At 40.1% G+C, this 21349-nt stretch overlaps 1 protein-coding gene across 1 annotated transcript in view; it reads right to left on the bottom strand.

Moving 5' to 3' along the window:
- Nucleotides 1-21349, bottom strand: part of CRADD (CASP2 and RIPK1 domain containing adaptor with death domain) — a 177049-nt gene that overhangs the window by 39801 nt on the left and 115899 nt on the right.

Below are 21349 nucleotides of genomic sequence, written 5' to 3'. Positions count from 1 at the left end.
AGTTTCTCCCACACCCTCTCCTAGCCTGTTCCATTCCAACAAGGGTCCCACCCTTGATTTGCAAAGCTGAAGAACAGATCTGAAGAGGGGGGGATCCTGGCAAAGCTTTGCCATCTACAAGGCCCTACCTGAGTGGCCAGACAGCCCTCTCTTGGCCTTGGGGAGCAGCTTTTCTTCCTATAAACCCCTCAGGCTTTATAGTAACCGCAGCAGCTGTTCCTTGGTCTGGATTCCCAGGAGATGACAGGCAAATAGGCTGAACAATGTCCTGACAAAAGTTCAATGTCACACATTCCCAGCTTGAGCTTCTTAAAAAAGGAACCTGAGCCATCAAATGGAAAACCAGTTTAGAAGTCTGAGGGTCACATATGGTGAATTAGAAGCCCCTAACTTGTTTTATGAGGGGTTCCTCGCCTGAAGCACGTTTGGGGATAGCGGAGGGAATATGTCACGGAAAAGAAAGATGAGTAGGAAGGGGCAGGCAGCTTAATGCCAAGAAAAAAATTCTGGGGAGACAGAACATAAAGACTCCTAACTCTGGGAAACAAACTAGGGGTGGTGGAAGGGGAGGAGGGCGGGGGGTGGGGGTGAATAGGTGACGGGCACTGAGGGGAGCACTTGACGGGATGAGCACTGGGTGTTATTCTGTATGTTGGTAAATTGAACACCAATAAAAAATAAATTTATTATAAAAAAAAGAAAAAGAAAAAAAAAGAAAAAATTCTGCCTGGCAGCTTAAAAAATGTAATGAGGACAGTTCCTGCGTCCTGGGGCAAGTTAGTTAACCTCTTTTGCCCATACTTCCTTTTGTGAAAAATGAGGATAACTATAGCATGTACCTCAAACCGCTGTCCTACTGATTCAGTAGGCCAACATAAGTAAAGCACTTTGCCCAGCCAGGCTCCACATTCTCTGCCCCCCATACCTTCCACACCACCCTCTACACATACATCCCTGAACACAGCTCTTAGGCATTATGGAAACACATTTCAAATACCAGAGGGCCAGGAAGACCTGGTTGGGAGTTGGCAGTCCTTGGAGGGACCAGGTCAGAAGCTCTGATGGACCCCCTTCCAAATTAGGGGGCAGTACCATGGACAGGGAAGGGCCTCAGAAAATCACCTGGTCCGATTCCCTTTGTATGTGCATTCTGTAAGTGAGCCGAATGAGCAGATGAAGATGAAAAGAAAAGAAGAAATTACTCAAAAAATAATAAATCTGTGAAATTCTGTAGTAAAGTTCTATAGTTCTGAGCCCTTCAGTTCTTGCCACTCAACCACTTCTCTAAATCCAGACCTCTGCTTCCAGATCATTAGTCCTCCCTTCTGGGGCTGGTACCCTAGCACACTGAACAGTGTGAGCAAGACTCGGAGAAACCGTCCGTACATTCAGGGCCTTTGGCTCTAGCATAGAACGGGTGGAGGCTGGTAAATGCTGCGGCAGTGCCCCTGTGCCCCACCAAGGTCACGTCACAGGAGGGCATGGTCTAGGCGGAAATCATGGCATGGAATAATGCGAAGTCATGGATGGGAACACCTGGAAAGCTGAACTGCACAGAGGCTGGAAGAGCACTGAAAGCCATGTCACTAGACCTGCCTTGTCCAACACAGAAGCCACTAGCCATGTGTGGAAGGAGCCTCAAACAAACTGAAGTGTGCTATGTGAAGTACACATTGGATCTGGAAGTCCTAGTATGAAATAAAGAGTAAAATATGTCATTAGTAATTGCTTCTGGGCACCTGGGTGGCTCAGTGGTCATGCCTGCCTTTGACTCAGGTCATGATCCCGGGGTCCTGGGATCAAGTTCCACATTGGGCTCCCCATGGGGAGCCTGCTTCTCCCCCTACTTATGTCTCTGCCTCTGTTTCTCATGAATAAATGAAATCTTAAAAAAAAATTGTTTGCTATTCCTTTCACATTGAAATGATAATACTTTGGGCATATTTGGTAAACAAAGTATTGGACTATTTATACGTTCTCTTTACTTTTTTAAATGTAGCTATTAGAAAATCTAGAATTACATTTGTGGCTTACATTGTGGCTCGTAGTGCTGTATTTATCAATCTGATATAAAATAACCCACCAATACACATGTTTTTAAAAATAATATAGTTTGTAAATTATAATACAAAGGAGCAATGAAAAGGAAATAACTTCTATAAATAATAAGTATTTCAATATATAAATACCTTGCATGACTGCTCTAAAAAAGCAGTGAAGCCTCAGATACATCCACCTGTTAGAGTCACCATAATGTGACCTTTACAATACAGACTATTCCATTACATGCAATACAGTATGCTGTTCTGGTACTCAAAGATCATTAGTGTCTGTTACTGGTGACCTGATTTTTCTGAAACAAGTGATTCTTGGTTAAGTTTTGAAGACAACAAAGTACAATCTTACTTCTATTTATACATATTCCTAGAAAATTCAGTGTATATTTTCAAACATGAAAAATATTATATATCTGTGTGTAAAACAAAGTTACGTTCTCTTATTATCTGGCAGAATAGATGAGAGCATTGCAGGTTGTGGGATCATTCTTGACTTTGCAGGACTGTCCAGAGTATAATAATAATTCAATGGCTCTATTGCTGCCCATCAAATATCACAAGCACCTCACCCCCAATCACTGTGACCTCTAAGAGACAGACTGCTAAAAGCACCCAAGGGGGTGGTGATTCTAGTCTCTGTAGAGAAACACTGAGAGGCCAAACTTTTTAATCACTGGCATAATTTGAATAAAATGTGGTGGGGGGAGGCACAGAGAGTAGATGCAGTAATGGGAAATTCATTTTCTATCTTGAAGAAACTGTTGCACCAACACACTATCACAGAATGAACAGAACCACGAACTTAGGTTTCACAATTCATGCGGCTAAGTTCATGAATCCCTGTTGGTTGTGTCAGGCTACAAGACAGAAAAATGACTTGTCCCCTGAGATGCTTTGCCCCGTGTCCTCATTTGACAGAAGAGACCCAGAGGTTCAGACTAAGTTGGAGAGCCCAGGCCTCCTGGCTGCCAGTTCCATGGTTTTAGGCTTATTTCCTCTGGCGTACTCAAAAGTTTCTAGGACGTCACAGCAGTTGTACTAGTTGCAACATTTCTGACTCCAGTTGCAGTGTTTGCTTTCGGAGCCTTGGTCATTAGCACTTACACATGACTCTAGGATTCATGATGAGGGTAGGTTAAATATTTAGATCCATTAGACAAGTCAAGTGACAGTCAGACTAGATTTCTACTGGGTAAACCCACTTGAACTTTGTTTACTGTGGGAGAAGTGTGGGCTCAACTCACTTCATCCAAAACCTGCATAAACAGAAGGTGAAGTCAGCCCCTCTCCATCTCCCTCCTTATCTCAGAGTGAGAAATCCTTTTGGTTCCTCCGAGGATTTGCCTTGCCTTGCTCACAGCAGAGTGTGTGTACTCAGTGGGAACAATTTGCTCATGCCAGGAAACTAGATCCTGTTTGAATGACAGGAGTTAGGAGGAAACAGTATGTGTACAGCCAGCACCAAAGTATGGCTTGTACTGTGTGGCTGGCACTGACTCAGCAGAGAGTCAGCAGGCAGCTGAGAAACCAACAAGCCACCTGACTATTGCCCTTGCTTCCCCTACCTTTCCCACCCTCGACCTGCACATTTGGTCTGCAGGCCGTATTCTCTGGCTCCAAGCCCACTCCTTTTCTGTGACACCCTCAGGTGGGGTAGAGGGTGCTGCTAGTCTGCCCTGAACTACAATCTGCTCTCACAGTCCCCAGAAATACCTTTTGTTCAAGCATATATTCTTTCTCTTTCATGGGTAGTTCTGAACTTATCCTGCTTCCCGCCCTGGTTCAGCTCTATACCCTTCCATAGGCCAGTGGATCCCCAATATCCACATATCCCAAAGCAAGCCCAAATCATGCCAGCAAGTACCCTTGTTGCTGACACTTGGACCACCGAAGTCCCTTTGACTTTGGGATAATCTGTCATACAGACTCCAGTACATGAGCCAGAGACCTCACCTAAAATAAGTACAGAGGTAGGACAAAAGAAACCAACTAGACTGGTCATTAAGATTTTTCCAACAGGCATGGATAATGTATATGTGAGAGAAGGTATAAAGGCACACATGTGTAAAGGAGAAAGAAAAGGAAAGAAAAGAGACAAAGTGTCTGTCCCATCTTCCCCTGATTGCTTGCAATTCCATGTCTCTGAAATGAGCCAAGAAAAGCTGCCAAGAAAGAAAGAGGTAGAGGATAAGGACATAAATGTAACATTTAGTTTTAGCACTTTGTAAAAGCCCAAAGACTATTTATTGCATGTTCTTGACGACTTCTCTGCACTGTTGTGTTGGATTTAAGTTCTGTGATATTTGGCTACTTCAGACATTTTTTGCATGGCTAGATTCTTAGCATCTAACGAAAAAAGGAAAGAGACTCTGACACACTCGAGTTCCAGTTACAGAACAGGCATTAGTTCTTATTTAATTATACAATCCCTTCTATTCTATCAGATGTTGGCAAAATTAAAATTAAAATTTTAATGCTTTGTCATATAGTTCTTTTATGATTAACATGTGTCACTTAAACTTATATTTCCTGTCTATTCTTCCCACACTAATTTGAACCATACAAAAAAAACTTATAAAGAGGAGAAACTTCATGCAAGACAAATAAGGATATTGTATCAGGGCAGTTCTTGATTAACGTTAGTATTTTACATAACAACACAGGATATGGTAAAATCAACTCAAGGCTCCTTCTACTGCAATTGCATTATAACTAAGTAAATCCAGACTCAAATTTTACACCAACTGTAATTCATGGACTGAAATAAAACTCAATGAAACTCATGCCTGAGCCACAGTTTGCTTTCCTTGGATTCGGCAACAAATCATTAACTTTGCATAGGATGAGTGACAGGGGAGAAAACATGACATTTCTTTGAACCAATTCATAATTATAAAACACAACTAATTCTCGTTTGGTAACCACCTAGATTTTTAAATATCACTTTTAGCTAAAATTGATACATCTAACCCAAACAGAAACTATGACTCAATGACATTATTAGAATTTAAAATAAGAATAAAAATAGCATCTACCATTAGAGCCTAGCATGTACTAGTTAGTAGTTGACATATATCCTCTTGTTTGATCTTTTTAGAGAAACTTTATTTGCTTATCGAAGTCCACAATTTATATTAGGGTTCAGTCTTTGCATTGTGCATTCTATGAGTTTTGATAAGAGCATAATGCCATTGATCCACCATTACAGTATCATACAAAATAGTTTTACTGCCCTAAAAATCCCCTGTCCTTCATCTACTCATCCCTCAGCCCTTTACCTCAAACCCTTACCACTGATCTTTTTATGCTGTCTCTATAGTTTTGCCTTTTCCAGTATGCCATACAGTTCGAATCATACACAGTATGTAGCCTTTTCAGACTGGCTTCCTTCACTCAGCTGCATGCATATATTTCTACCATGTCTTCTCATGACTTGATAGCTCATTTGTTTTTTATTGCTGAAAAATATTCCATCACATGCATATACCACAGTTTATCCATTCAATTATTGAAAGGCATCTTGGTCGCTTCCAGTTTTTTTTTTTTTTTTAAGATTTTATTTATTTATTCATGAGAGATACAGAGAGAGAGAGAGAGGCAGAGACACAGGCAGAGGGAGAAGCAGGCTCCATGCAGGAAGACTGATGTGGGACTCCATCCCAGGTCTCCAGGATCATGCCCTGGACTGAAGGCGGTGCTAAACCGTTGAGCCACCGGGGCTGCCTCGCTTCCAGTTCTTTGGTAAATTACAAATAAAGCTGCTATAAACACTAGTGTGCAAGGTTTTTGTGTGGACTTAAGTTTTCAACTCACTTGGGTAGATATCTAGGAGCAGGGCTTCTAGATCATGTGGTAAGACTATGTTTAGCTGCTTAGGAAACTGCCAAACTGTCTCCCAAAGTAGCTATAACTATTTTGTTTTCTTATTATTTAATCTTTTAGCAGTCCTTCAATGTATGTATTTTATGCTTGTTACTCAGAAGGGAAAACTGAGATTCCAAGAGGTTAAATAATTTGCCCAAAGTCAAACAGCAGAGTAAGGGCTAATGTTGGGGTTCAAATTTGAGTGGTTTGGCTTTAAAGCTGGTGATCTTTCTACTATACCATGCTACATCTCTGAGCAAACCAAACATTCAGCCAAAGCAGGGGTCCTTCAATGGTACATGTATGAGTATGTAGCCAGTTCCTACTACAAGTATTCACATCCCTGTCCTGAGTCGAAAGCCAAACATCAAGGAAATGTCTGATGACGCAAGTCTAATTTGCCTCCTCACAGCTCTAGGGATGGGCTTCAAGGCCTGTGAGCAGGGAGGAGGGCAGGGGGTCAGCGGCACCATACCTTAGTACACCTCCAGCTGTAGATAGAGTTTGCCATCATTAACCTTTGCATTATCACTCCATAAAAGCACTTTCAGTAATGCAAATACTAACCAAAAGCCCCAGCATCCAGTTTCTGAATTTAAAGTATTTTTCAAAGATCTAGAACACCAGCAGCTGGCTATTCTAGGATGCAAGATGGGGAGAAAATGTCACTGGCTGCCATTTGTAAGTTGTTTTGACAGAAAAAAACTTAAGACCCATAAGCTAAGGGATTTAGTAACTGTATTTTTAGCTCAAGACAAGGGAGTTTTACATTGCTTTTTTTTTTTTTTTTTTTGGAAAGAGAGAGAGAAAGAATCCCAAGCAGATTCCATGCTCAGCATGGAGCCCAACACAGTGCTCAATCCCAAGACCCTGAATCATGACCTGAGCTGAGATCAAAATGCCATCCAGGTGTCCCTTACATTGCATGTTTGAACTGTGATATGAGATATTCCTAATTCTCAAGCAGAAATCCAGATACACCTGTATATTAGCTAATTGATCACCACAATATACAGTGTAGGTGTTAGGGAAGAGTGACAGGCAGGGATGGTTGGGCAAAGCAGGGGCTATGGCCAGCCTTAGGTTTGAGGCCTAGCTCTGTCACTTACTTAGTATGACTTTGAGGCAGAGCCCATGCCACTACATATAAGGTGGGGGATAATATTTCCACATTATCACCCATACTGTATTCTGCAAAGAGCCTAACGAAATTCCCTATTCTTAAAGCATTTCAGTTCCTTCTCTTTTTCTTTTTAGGAATTCCGGCTACATTAGTCACACCAGCTCTCAAATGGGCACAGTATGTCCCACTTTAAAAGGAAGCACAATTTGGTACAGCCTAGAGAAACAGCTAAGAAGCTTAAGAAGAAGAGTGAAGCTTGTTCTCATGGATAATATGATCTGGTTAATTTAGAGAGTGTGCTTTACACAGCAATTTGGACAATCCTAGAAGCACTGCCCTTTGCTGGCAATCATTTCTTTAAAAAGTTTATATAACTTTTGGACTTTTGGTAGAGGTTACAGGAGAATATTTCTTTGGCTGACAGTTAGATAGAAGTTAGACTTCTGTCAGGGAGGATACAGGTTGAAGGGAAGGGATGAAACTTGAATATGAAAGCATACTAAATTCATGAAAACTTTATGCTCATTTTAGTTGTCAAGGGAGGGCTATGGACTTAATTCATATTTCCAACCAGGTAGGAAAGGGAAAGATGAATGTATAAACTAACTATCCCAAGATGCCCACTCATTCGTTAAGCATTTGAGAATCAAAAGCCTTTCTTTTTTTTAAAGATTTATTTATTTATGATAGACATAGAGAGAGAGAGAGAGAGAGAGAGAGAGAGGCAGAGACAGGCTCCATGCCAGGAGCCCGATGTGGGACTCGATCCCGGGACTCCAGGATTGCGCCCCGGGCCAAAGGCAGGCGCCAAACCGCTGAGCCACCCAGGGATCCCCGAGAATCAAAAGTCTTTACTGTAGTCAGGAAGTAGTAAAGAGGAGAGGGGCAGCAAGTTACACAAACTGGATCTCATGGTTGATGATGTGTAACCGCTTAGGTCCTATGGGGATGGGTCTGTCATTCCAGATTCTTTGTTGTTACCGAATGACAGGAGGAAGGAACTTTGATTACACAATCTGATGGCTTACCTCTCCTTGTTAATATAGAGGAAAATGGAAACCCATAGCTTTAAATGATTTTCCCAAGGTCACACAGCTATTTTATGGGAAACACAGGGCTGCCCAAATACTTCCATCCCCAACCCAATGTTCTTTCAAGTACATCCAGTTCCTCAAACTGAGGCAGAACCACCCCCTAGAGTAAAACTAAAACCAGTGTGCAAGCAACAAGATAAATATGGTGCATTTTACTGGAGGATTGATTTTATTAAATGATAAACATTTTTATGTTAAAACAAATATGAATATATTTTGGAATAGAAGTGGGAAAAAAAGTATACTAAAAAAAGCACAGAGATTCTGTGCTTGAGATAAGCTACTACAGTCTACCTTCCCAGATCTTCCTGGGAACATGGTTAGTCTGAGGTAGGAGTTCTTCAGAGAAAACTTCGGAGAAGCATTAAGTATGGATTCATGGTGTTCAGCTCTTTAATAACATTAGTTCACTTACAGATGAGGGACTGGGAATGTCTTTAGTCTTTGGGACTAAAGTCACAAAGAGCTGAACTGAAAGGATACAATGGAGAGCAATCCAAAACACTGTCACTTGCCAGTACCTCCTAGTCTCACTGCCCTCCTTGAGAAACTGGGTAGGAACAGTGTTGGAAAGAAGGGGAGGTGAATAATTTCAAGATACAATAAAATCAAACAAATCTACAATGGCATATCATTTCCCCAAGGAACTGAATACTTAATTAAGGGCCAGGCAAAATGCCTTCCCCCTTCCCTTTGTGACTAAACTTGAATCATTTGTCTAAATCAGCTAGTCCCACCTTAACCATGGTTTTGCTTTCCATGGTTTCAGTTACCTATGGTTAACTGTGGTCTGGAAGCAGACGATCCTTCTCACATACTGTCAATAGTAGCCTAACACTAGGTCACAATGTCTGTGTCATTTATCTCCCTGCATCCCTCCTGTAGGCATTCCATCCTCTCACATCATCTCAAGAAGAAGGGTAGGGGTGCCTGGGTGGCTCACTCAGTTAAGTGTCTGCCTTTGGCTCAGGCCATGACCTTGGGGTCCTGGGATCAAGCCCCACATCAAGCCCCATATCGGGCTCCCTGCTCAGCAGAGAGCCTGCTTCTCCCTCTGCCCCTCCCCCTGCTCATGCTCTGTCTCTCTCAAATAAATAAATATAATCTTAAAAAAAAGGAACTGAAATAAGGAATTTTGAGAGACAGACTACATTCACATAATTTTTATTACAGTATGTTGTTCTGTTCTATTAGTTGTTCTTAATCTCTGACTGTGCCAAATTTATAAATTTAACTTTATAGTATGTATAGGAAAAAACAGCATAGACAGGGTTCAAGACTATCTGTAGCCTCAGGCATCCGTTGGGGCCTGGGAATATATTCTCCATGGATAAGGAGGGACTGCTGTATTTCCTAGTTTTCCCACTCCTCCCCCAAAAACTTGTCACAGGAATGAATGAATGATTGATAAAAAATAGCAACTTTAATTAATAAATGTATAAATAAAATAACTTGTATTAGCTATAATATTAGATATATTCTTTTCTGAGTTTGGTGATCTACTTCCACGATGGAACTTGGAAACGAGCCAACTGTCATTGTTAACACTGAGCTTTTAAAAGTTTTTTAAAAACTTAGTTGCCAAATTATGGGGCTATGACATATTTAGAACTTAGATAATGAAGAGATGACATGTTCAGCCCTAGAGACTGTGCACTGCATTGTATCAAATTCAGAAAACATTTTTAGATAGCAAATATATACTTTCTTATTTCATCTTCATTTTCTTGAAAGACCACACGAGACTACAAAAGTTTCTGGGTCCTATTCTGTTATTAAAACTGATATTATCTAGGGGGACTGTTCTATTTACATAGAACAGAAGTAAACAGTTATATGTCTTAATTCTTCAGTTTTTACACAGCATACCTGTACTATTAAGCCCAGATAACTAACTCACACATCTGTGCCTGGAAATCACTAAAAGCAAAGGTCAGTCCGATTTTCACAGTCCTTTCTTTCCTTGGATCTGGATTTGTCTATTCCCATTCCAGTTTTATCCAGGTCCATGCTCTGTGTTTCTGCTTTCTATGCTTTTAAATGATCCCCATCTTGATGCCTGTGCCATCTAAAAGACTATGGCTGTGTTCAACCCTGTGCCCTGTGGCTCTCTGGGCTGCTTTGGGTGGGTTATCTAAGACCCAGCCAACTCTACTTGTATTCTAGCTTCTCTCAAAGTAGAATACAGGCCTCAGAAATCATATTTCTTCTATACCGACACAAATCAAAGAGCCTCATTAAATAATCTTATTGTCTTAATCAACAGCTAGCAATTATATTCTTTAAGATGATAGGAAGCATCAAGTTAATACCAAAAGGTCTAACAGTAAAAACCGAACAGTAAAAACCAAAGTTGTAAAACCCAACTTTAATGACCCCAACACAAATATTTCAGAGAAACATTAAAGTTTCCAAAATTCTAAACATTTAAGTCACTAAAATAAGTGGGCAAACAATGCTACTGTATTTAATTACTGGCTTCCTGGAATATATCAACCTTGCGTGGGAAAAACAAGTTTGACCACTATAAGTTAGTTTAAATACCTACTTTCCCAAAAGCAAAAAACTTTTTCTAGGTCAGCCCACTTGTTATACCATGCCTTAATCTCACAGTTTCCTGTGTTTGTCAGGATTCTTTAGTATAGCTTGAGATTAAATTTTATTCTCGCTGACAGCGCTAAGAAAACAGAATTTTGCTGTATTTAATCTAATCTGGGAAATAAAGAGATACATCTCTTACCACTTCTTTCTGAGTTCTATAAACAAAATTACTATAAAATCTGAATCAAATTCTAAAATAGTATTTCTGCCACCTGCCTTTATATTTGGTCACTACAATGCAGTCTCCACACTTTACAAATGTATTGCTAAATAGCCTTGAAAGCAAACAAAAACCCTAAAAGATTTAATGTTCAGTATACCTGGTATCTCTCAGTTAAAACAAATATATAATATCAAAGAGACTCAAGAATATATCAGATTCATAAAAAAAAAAGATGAACTGACTATAAAACTTGAGAATAAAAAAATGTTTATTGAAATAAAACCAAGAGCAGAATAGACATAGTGGAAGCAAAAAATTTGAGAGCTGAAAGACTGACAAACGAGTCTTCTTCCACTCTGGAAGAATGTAGCTCAAAATGACAAAGATGGATGGTATGAAAGAAAAGTTGAGAGATATGGAGAAAAGATTTAGAAGTTCTAATATCCACCTAACAGAAGTTAGAAGAGGACAGCTAGAATGGAGGACAGGAAATAGCCAAAAGAATACTATTTTTAAAATTCTTGACTTGGAAGAAAGTTACAAATCTTCAGACTAAAGAGTCCCACCAAGTTCTGAGCCTTCTATTCCTGAATGTCTCAACACTTAGGGGATAAACAGGATGCCTTGAGATCTTTAATCATCACGAACCCCAGCCCCTACCCCCTTCTTCCCAAGAGCAAGACCAGCAGTATCAAGTTATCAAATTGCCAGGATTCCCAGTGCTGCAATACTTCCATCAGCATAGGAGATCTACTTCTCCAAAATTTTTATTCTTAAGTACTCCACAAATGGTAGCAGCCATCATCACCATCATTACCATCATCATCATCATCATTGCCCGTGGATGGATGGATGGACTCATTCATTTGCTAATGACTCTTAGATATAAACCTCTGGTGAAGATCTCTTATCTAAGTTTCAGACATGTATTTAAGTATTTGATGTGACTGGGATGTCAAATAGGAATCTTAAATTTAACATGACCAAATCAGATTTCTCTCTCTCTCTACACCAAATCAAGTTCTTAACACAAACTCCCCTGCCCAGCCTTCCTCATGTCAGTAAATGGTATTACCCCCTACCCATTTCTCAGACTGACTTCTTTGACTCATTGCATTCAGTTTTTACATACCATATTTTGTCATTTCTTTCTTTTTCCTTCCTGACTTTTAGTGAAATAATTTATCACTTTTCTCACCCCTTTTCTTAAAAGTATATATTCTATTTTTATCCTGATAAATTTTAAAAACACATTTAACTTAGAACTTTTAATACATAGCTAAGAGTATATTTATTTATTAAAGATTTATTTATTTATTTGAGAGGGAGAGAGAGAGTGCATGTGTGTGCATGTGCAGGAAGGAGGGACAGATGGAGAGGGAAGGAGGGAGAGAGAGAACCTCAAACAGACTCCCTGCTGAGCATGGAGCTCAATGCAGGGCTTTATCTCATGACCCTGGTATCATAACCTGAATTGAAATCAAGAGTTGGATGCTCAACTGTTTCAGGCACCTCGTTAGAGTATATTTATATACTAACCTAAGCAAAACAGTATCTGTATAATGCCTTTTCTCCCTTCTATTTCCTTTGCCTCTCTACCCCCATTTTTGCCACTTCTCCATTTTTAAAATCATAAACTACTTAAGCCCCAGATGAATTTTTCGATGTATAAAATTCAGGAACACTTTTTAACATATAAATAACAGAATAAAAAAATTTCCTTGTGCCTCTATGCTTACCCCTAATCTTCAATTCAAAACCTGCTCCACAACAGCCTTCCTATCTCCACTGATATGATTCCATTTTCCACTTACTGATGCCAAAACCTTGGAATTATACTTGTGTCTTCTCTTTATCCCACATCCTAGTCTAATGTGATGGGAGATCATACTGCCTCTACCTTCAATATACATCCAGAATCCAATCACATCTACCATTTCCACTCCAACATGCCTACTCCAAACCATCTTTACCTCCCACCTGGATTATTTGGCTTGCTAAATTTGGTCCTCTTCACTCTTAATCCTAAATATTTGTTCTTCACACAGCAGCCACAGTAACCCTGCTGAAATCAAAGTTGGCTCAAAATCCTGAAATGGATCTCCAATTTGCTCAGAGTGAAAACACAGACTCCTCCCAGGGACCTATAAGGCTTAGATGGCCTGCCTCTGGTGACATCTCTGATCCCCTAATACTAAGCCCCCCTTATTCACTCTGCTATAGCCATACTCTTGCTGTTTTTCACACATGTCAGCCATGATTGCGACCTAGGGCCTTTGCTCTAGCTCTCCTCTATATAGTCCCTTATATACAGCTAATTCCTTCACCTCTTTCAGGTCTGCACTCACAGGTAACTGCTCAGTGATGCCTATCCCAAGCACTCAAATTACCCTTACATTCTGTTCCCATGTTACCTGTTTTCCCTAGACTGTTTTATATCTTTTGTTTGTGTATCTCACCACCTTCTGATATACCATATAATGTACTTATTTATAATACTTGTTATTTATTGTGTGTCCCCCTCCTACCTAGGGTAGAATATAAGATACCCAGGCAAAGATCTTTGCCTGTTTTTCAGTATAAACTGAGCACCTAATAAGGGTGTGGCATATACCAAGCACCCAATAAATATTTCTTGATTTTGGATGTACTGATTTTGATCTTTTTGTGGATGACTTTGGTTTTCTTTAAAGATTTTATTTATTTATTCATGAGAGACACACAGAGAGAGGCAGAAACATAGGCAGAGGGAGAAGCAGGCTCCTCACAGGGAGCCTGATGTGGGACTTGATCCCGGACCCTGGGATCACACCCTGAGCCAAAGTCAGATGCTCAACCACAGAGCCACCCAGGTGCCCCTGTGGATGACTTCAGGTCTTAACTTAAACACCATTTCCTCTGAGAAGCTATTTTGGACCAACCAAGCTAAAGTCACTATTCCAGTCATATCACACAGGTGATTATTTTCATGGCATTATCTCTATCTCACACATTCTCATAGATGTATTTCTCGGTCTCTACATCTCACTCTCCTCACCTTCACAAATGTATAAAACATTATCTGCTTTCATCACCAGAGTATCTCTGGTACCTAAGACAATGCTTGGCATGCAGTAGACATGCAATAAATGCCTCAGATCATAAGCTGGAGGACTATTTACATCTAGCAGACTGAACAAACTTACAGGGCTGAGTCTGCTACTTTGGGGACTCTCCTCCACGTCTTCTGTCACCTTGTGTTGGAGGTAACTGCCTGCACCCAAAATGAGTTTAGCACACCTTCAAACAGACCTGACCCACAGCATCAAAACTGATCTAAAGGGAGCATCCCTATTCTTCCCCTCAGTCTGCCTTACTGCCCCTTCCATATCCCTCTTAGCACACATGGACTACATCAGGTACATGATGAATTCCAGCAGCCTCTATGCCAGTACTCTTCAAATGGACTTTCCAAAGGGATAGTTTTATGGAAATGAGTTCTTATATCATCTGCTTCCATATGTACTCTTTTCTAAAATCGTCTGACAGCTTCTCAGCACTGACAATATTTTTTTCTCCCACTTGACAAAAGAAAGTAATACTATTCATGGATCTCAAATCTCACTATGGTGAACCACCCTCTACGATTCCAAATATTGGTTTGGGGGAACTTTAGGTTTTTCTGTTTCACTCTGTCCTCTAAACAGGTCTGCAGGGGTGAACTTGGTCAGTGTTGGGAAGTTCTGAATCCAGAATAAAGTAATCACAGTAGTGATGTGGATTATTTTAAAGTAATTGAAATGTTTAAAAAAAAATCTGGAACCACCAGATGTGCTGGGTATAGTCTACATATCTTTTTTACTGATTCCTTTCAGATTTAATATATTATTCAGTGAGGACATTAAAACCTATTTTATCAGATCATGTCATGAAATAATTTATTCCATGCATGGTCAATCTTCACCTTTGTCCAACTTAAACCACGTAATTGTTTTCTACCTTCTATTTTTAAAAAATGATGAATACGTTTAGATGTCAAGCTAAAAACCAAAGTACACCTTATAAAAATCCTTAAAGGGGCTATCCAGCAAAGAAGTTAGAAGATCAGTGACTTCTCTCAAGGCAATGCTTCTGTTTTGTGAAGTTGAGCTGGAAATGAATTCTCAGGAACCAGCTGCCCTACATCTATCAGAAACTCCTTCATGTTTCTGACACATGGACAGCATCCTTCTCGAACTTCCAGCACTCAACAAAATATTTCTTATTTTACATATCATTTAGGATAGGAAGGAGTCTCAGATGACTATCTTCAGGCACTAACCACTATTTAAAAATAATCTGGCCTGTATGGTGAAACTGTCAGCAATCCAAAAGTCTGACCTTGATCTTTTATAAACATTTATGTCATACCCCGGGATAAAGCAACTACTGTGCTTTGCATTCACAGCATTTCTCAGCAAAAACATGCAAGGGGTGGAGTGGGGGAGCAGAAGAGAAGCAGAAGTGCTCACCTAATGGATAGAAGGCACTTCGTTAGTGTTCAAACCACCAGAGGACAAAGAATGACAGTGTGTCAGTCCGCAGCTTTTGTTTCTTAAAATGGTCAGCTACACCTGTCTGATGGTAACTGACATTTTTGGCAGCTGAAAGAAAACAGAGGTGGACCTGGAAAATTTCCCAAGGCAAGAAAATATGTTGAAATAGCTAATCAGTTCATTACCAGGCATGCTGCCATTGCCAATGTCTAAGGAGACAGCAACTCACACACACAGTGTTCTTTCCTCTATCAGGCCAGAGAAACCACAGCATCCTTCAGGGGCTTACTGTACTTTGTCCGGCCAAGCAATTCTGGGTAATTTCAGAAGGAACTGAGTACTTCGCAGTGTTAATATGATCCATGTTCTCCTCTTTCCCTCTGGCAGACATATTATCATAAAGGCACTTGCTATACACTGTTCCTTGGCCAAGCAGCAGCCTGCTGCCCGGGGTACAAGGTATGGGCAGTGTGCAGGTAGATATGGTTTTAATGTCCTAATTTCACATAACAAATTAATACAGATTTCTAGGAGTCTTGCTAATATATCTTTCTTCAGGGAATTTGTGAGGCATCTTCCTACATTATTTAGCTTATATATATATATGACATATATATCATACACTGTGTTGTTCCTCTCCACTGAGTAACTCAATGTATTGGAGAGGAGAAGAGTGTGTTCTGCAAACAGGATCTGAAGACTAGCTCAAAAAAGCAAAAGGGGAAACGGACTATAAAGTAATGTAAAATCTTTTTAATAAATATAATTTATTAAAATTTTTATTTTATTATTATTTATTTATTTATTTATTTATTTATGATAATCACACACAGAGAGAGAGAGAGGCAGAGACATAGGCAGAGGGAGAAGCAGGCTCCATGCACCGGGAGCCCGATGTGGGATTCGATCCCCGGTCTCCAGGATCGCACCCTGGGCCAAAGGCAGGCGCTAAACCGCTGCGCCACCCAGGGATCCCTATTAACATTTTTAATAAAAATAAAACAATGATTTAGAATATATATATATATACATATACATATATATATGCCCCTTTCAAAGCAATTTCTTTAGGGCAGCCCAGGTGGCTCAGCGGTTTAGTGCCACCTTCAGCCCAGGGCATGATCCTGGAGACCCCAGATCGAGTCCCACATCGGGCTCCCTACATGGAGCCTGCTTCTCCCTCTACCCGCATCTCTGCCTCTCTCTCTTTCTCTCTCATGAGTAAATAAATAAAATCTTTTTTTAAAAAAAGTAATTTCTTTAATAATTTCCCATTTCTTGTTACTTCAGTTACATCTCATATTTGTTAAGAAAAAAAACGACTTAGATCTTTTGGACCTCAAGTAACTTCAGTGTAAGGCTGATACCCATATCACAGGATTCCATGTAGGGTAAGGGAGACAAACCTCAAATTCCTATGCACAACGACGACACGATTTGATCTTCAGAACTGCTTTACAGCTCTGGCAAAGAAATTCCTGCAGCTTTAAGAATCTTTAGCACAAAAAGATAACTGGTACCCATGTCAGAGATGACTTATTGAACTCATCACAGTCCTTAAAACAAAAGCAACTTGAATATATTCTAAGAAATCTTAAAAGCAGTAGCTGTTATATGTGGCTTACTCATCATCCTTAACTACCATTTATTAGTTCTCCCCACCTCTGTGTGGCTGGTACTATTAATCACCTTTTAGAGTCTGGGAAATTAAGGATCAAGGAGGTTAAAGCAAGGTCGAAACTGAATCCCTGGCCGAAAGAAGACAAGATCCAAAACCTATGAGACTTTCATTCATTTCTTGGTTCCTAGCTGTGTGCTTGCTCCCTCTCCTCTCGTTCCCCCCTCCCCTCAGCCCAGCCATGAGGTTTTATTTTCCTACTGTTTGCCTGGTGTGACTTAGAAGGGTGACACCCTAATTGAGAGATGAACCAGGTAGCCACATTTCAACAATAAAGGAGGGTGGTGATTTAGAAGGAAAGAAAATCTCAATGGCATTAGTTGCCCAAGGGCCTGACCACAACATTCAGGGTTCATCCAGATAAAAGCCCCATGAGTTTAGCAGACATCCAGGGCCACATTTCATTGTTCTTCTGCCACAGGGGAACTCCATTAGTTCCAGCCAGATCTCACATAGTCTGGATGTGTCAGTGCTGGCCAGGTATCCAGATGAAAACTAAAAAGCTCCCCTCAGCTGTAGCTGGTCTACACCTAGCTATACAATCTCAACATCCAGATATCTGAGTCATACACAGGTCTGACTAAATGTTTGCATTTCCCCTTGAATGTCTGGCATCATTTTACCAGCCTGAATATATTTCAGCTGCTAAGGAATATCCTCATTGATGTCACTCTTGTCAAAATGCATTCATTAAGCACCCAAGTTTCTAGAGATAAATACTAGGCCTTAAGGATCATTAAGTGTATCTATTGTACAGAGATAGAGAGATGGATAGATTGATGGGTGGATGGATGGACAGAGGGACATACAAATAGATATGTTATAGATAGGGAGAAAAGCTCAAGTGCTTTTTGGTATGAGTTTTCTATTGCTCCCATAGTAAATGGCCACAGACTTCATGATTTAGAACAACATTTCTTTATCTTATGGTTTATTATCTTACAGTTATGTAGATCATAAGTCTCACTGAGCTAAAAAAAAAACAAGGCATCAGCTAGGCTGTGTTCTTCTTTGGAATCTCTGGGAGAAATTCCATTCCCTTGCCTCTTCCAGCTCCTAGAGACTGCCCACATTCCTGGGCTCATGGCCCCTTTCTCCACCTCCAAAGACTGCAATAGTAGATCAAATCCTCCCAGTCACATCTTTCCAAACCACTCTTCTGCCTCCCTTTGCCTTTTTTTTTTTTCATGTGATTAGATTGGGTCCAACTAGATAATCCAGGATAATCCAGGATAATCCCTTCATCTCAAAATCAGTGCCCTTAATCAAAGTCCCTTTTGCCATATAAGGTACATAATCCCAGGTCCTCAGGTTAAGATGTGTACATTGGGGGGCCAGGGAGGGGGGGAACCTTATTCTGCCAACCACAGATGAGTTTTTGTTTTGTTTATCTTCCATTTCAGCTGGAAGTAATCTGAGACTTCTGCTTCTCAGAATGCCAGGGGAGACAGATCTCCTGAGTTAAGACTTGTTAACAGTCTATTGGCAAGGCAAGGCACTTACAATTCTTTCGATGGTTTTAGATACTTCGTGCCAAAAGGTGGATGTGAAAATGGCTTTAAGAGAGAAACTATATTTATTAAATTGGTTCAAATACAGTACATATTTCTTTTCTTTCTCACAAACAGTAGTGGGTGAGCAAACACGATGGAGAGGTGGCTTCCATACATTACAAATGGGACTGCCAACCTTTCAGCACCTCTTGATGTGATACACTTGAAAGCATACAGTATCACTTGAATATTTAGCCTAAATTTAATCAAGCCTCTAGATCCAACTACTCAGCTTATAGGAAATAGAAGGGAAGGAAAAACATACTAAACACCACCACAAGAATAAAATCACCCAAATCTAGAAGGTGTGAAATGGTACAAGTTAAATGATATACCCACTTTAACAGTGGTCCCAAAATAAATAAAACAAAGATTTTAAGTTTAATGAAAAAATAACTACTTGTTATATTTCCTGCTAATAAATTGTAAACTGCTAGATTCAAAGACAGGCTCATAAACAGGGCCCCAGATGCTGTGGTACAGGCTGTCTTGTAGCCGCTTATAGGCCGGTGGCACAACCTCTGTCCCTACAGCAGAGACTCTGATTTGGCCTTTTCTTGGGGTGTAATTCTGATCCACGATTAAATCACCTGTGTATTTTTCTCAGTAATCCAGAACAAAACAGTCATTATTTCATACCTTTGTTTTGTTTCCACGATCTCAAGTGAAAGACTCAATTTATTAATTAACTGAAAACACTGAAGATTTATACTGTAAAATGTCTTCAGTGGAAACTTTCTACTGCAAAAGAACATAGCAGCCTAGATATGCTCACTGCTCAACACTGTGACCCCTCTAACTGAAGTCATGGTCATGACTAGCCGGGACGGTGGAGGAACAACAGGGTACTTCCTGGGTAGAAAGGGTATATGACATTTCAGGAAGCATTTGGCTGCTGTATATCACATGGCTGTGTGTGCCAAGCTATAACATGTATTTCAAAAAGGCTGATGCTATAGGTGACCGATACTTGCTCCTATCATAGGCACGGTGACCAACACAACTTCAGAAACCGAAATCAAGAGACAGGGGGTCCATTAGAAATGACCCTGAATAAGGCAGTATTAATTTTTTGGTTAATGTTCACATTAAAAATACCTACTTCTCATAGGACTGTTAGATCCCCTTGGTCTTTAGGCCCTGATTTGAGAAAGAATACTGTAGTTCAAGTCCCTCATATTAAGATAAGGATGCCAAACACAAACAGGTCAGAATACATGGCCCCTCTCCCTGACCCTCACTCTATTTGCTCAGAACTCTGTGTCTGGAATTCCTTTCTCTTCCACAGGCTGTAGGGGGGATGGGCCCCATGCCTAGAGAGCCAGGTTACCAGACAGGATGATCTGGAGGCTGACATGGACAAATTTTCCCAGGACCACAGAGAAAAATTCCTCAGTCTTCCTTGCCCTGCCTTTTGTAACTCACCTGTCCCAGCTGAGAGTCCAGCAGTCGTACATCTGTAGGGGATGGGTGGAGAAGGGACGCAGCCACATGGTCAGTGTAACTCTTTAGTAATATTATAGCAATAGTAAAATTACCATTATAGTCATAGTAATTACCTTAACACAGCAATAGTACAATAATAATACAGTACATCTGCGACTCGGCAGATTTCACATGTCTTGGATCTGGGCTCTCAGTGTCTCCCAACCTTAGAAAGGAAGAATAACCATTAAAAGCCCAGCCTGTGGAGTTCAGATCCCAACTGCCACCTACTCGCTGTGTGACTTTGGGCAAGTCACTTGAGCTCTCTGTGTCTCAGTTTCTTCCCCTATAGAATGAAGGGAGGGGCTGGTGATAACAATTGCTATCTTATAGGGTCATTACAAGGATTAAATGAGTTAATCCATGGAATGCTTAGAACAGTGACTGACAGATTTGTTAATATTAGCACCACTGCTCTTAATTTCTCGCTCTGCCTCTTCACTCACTCTCCATACCTGGGAAAAAATAAAAACACTTCTGCTTCTAGTATAAGTCTACTCATGTCCCCAACAACATTCACTAAGCAAATATTTGTGGGGAGCCACCACACACAGACAAGACACAGTTTCCTGCCTTCACATTTTTTTTTTGGTATTAGAAATTGTTTACTGAGTTATAATATGATCTTATATTGTGCTAAAAATTAAGTACAGGTAAGTCAGCCCCAGGGTCTGATTTTAATACTACATATCTTGTAAAACATATGAAATAGCAAGATGAAAGAGGAGCAGTTAAAGCAGTATAAAGCTATAAATGTCGCATTTAGGGATCCAAAGCTCAATATGATAAATTTATTTAGCAAGCTAAAATATGCCTTCAATGAAGGCTGAAGGACTCATCTACAAATCACGTATAGTTTTTAGCCTATCAACTACCTATTCCACAATATAGGGTCAATGCCCTGTTTATAGAAATTTCTGCCTTTTTAAATTTCTTACATTTTTCCATAGTTTTCTGCTGTAATTGATGAAGATAGTTTGCAAATGATACCTTACCCTAAAGTATTTCAGCAATGTATCTTAACATGTATATTTGCATAGAAAGAAAGAAGCTAATCTTTAACGATTTTTTAAAAAATTTTAAGAATCTTTAGTAGCCAATTACCAGACAGGCAGAACATCAGGGAACCATATTCTTCCCAGGTATTTGGACACTTCCGTGTGAATTTTATCAAGGCTATCCTCATCATCAGGGATCAAAACCTCTTCCATTACAGA

The sequence above is a fragment of the Canis lupus genome, chromosome 15, assembly GCF_003254725.2.
Source record: "Canis lupus dingo isolate Sandy chromosome 15, ASM325472v2, whole genome shotgun sequence".
Lineage (NCBI taxonomy): Eukaryota > Metazoa > Chordata > Mammalia > Carnivora > Canidae > Canis > Canis lupus.
The sequence above is the reverse complement of the archived record's forward strand: the minus strand, read 5'-3'. Positions and strand labels throughout refer to the sequence as shown.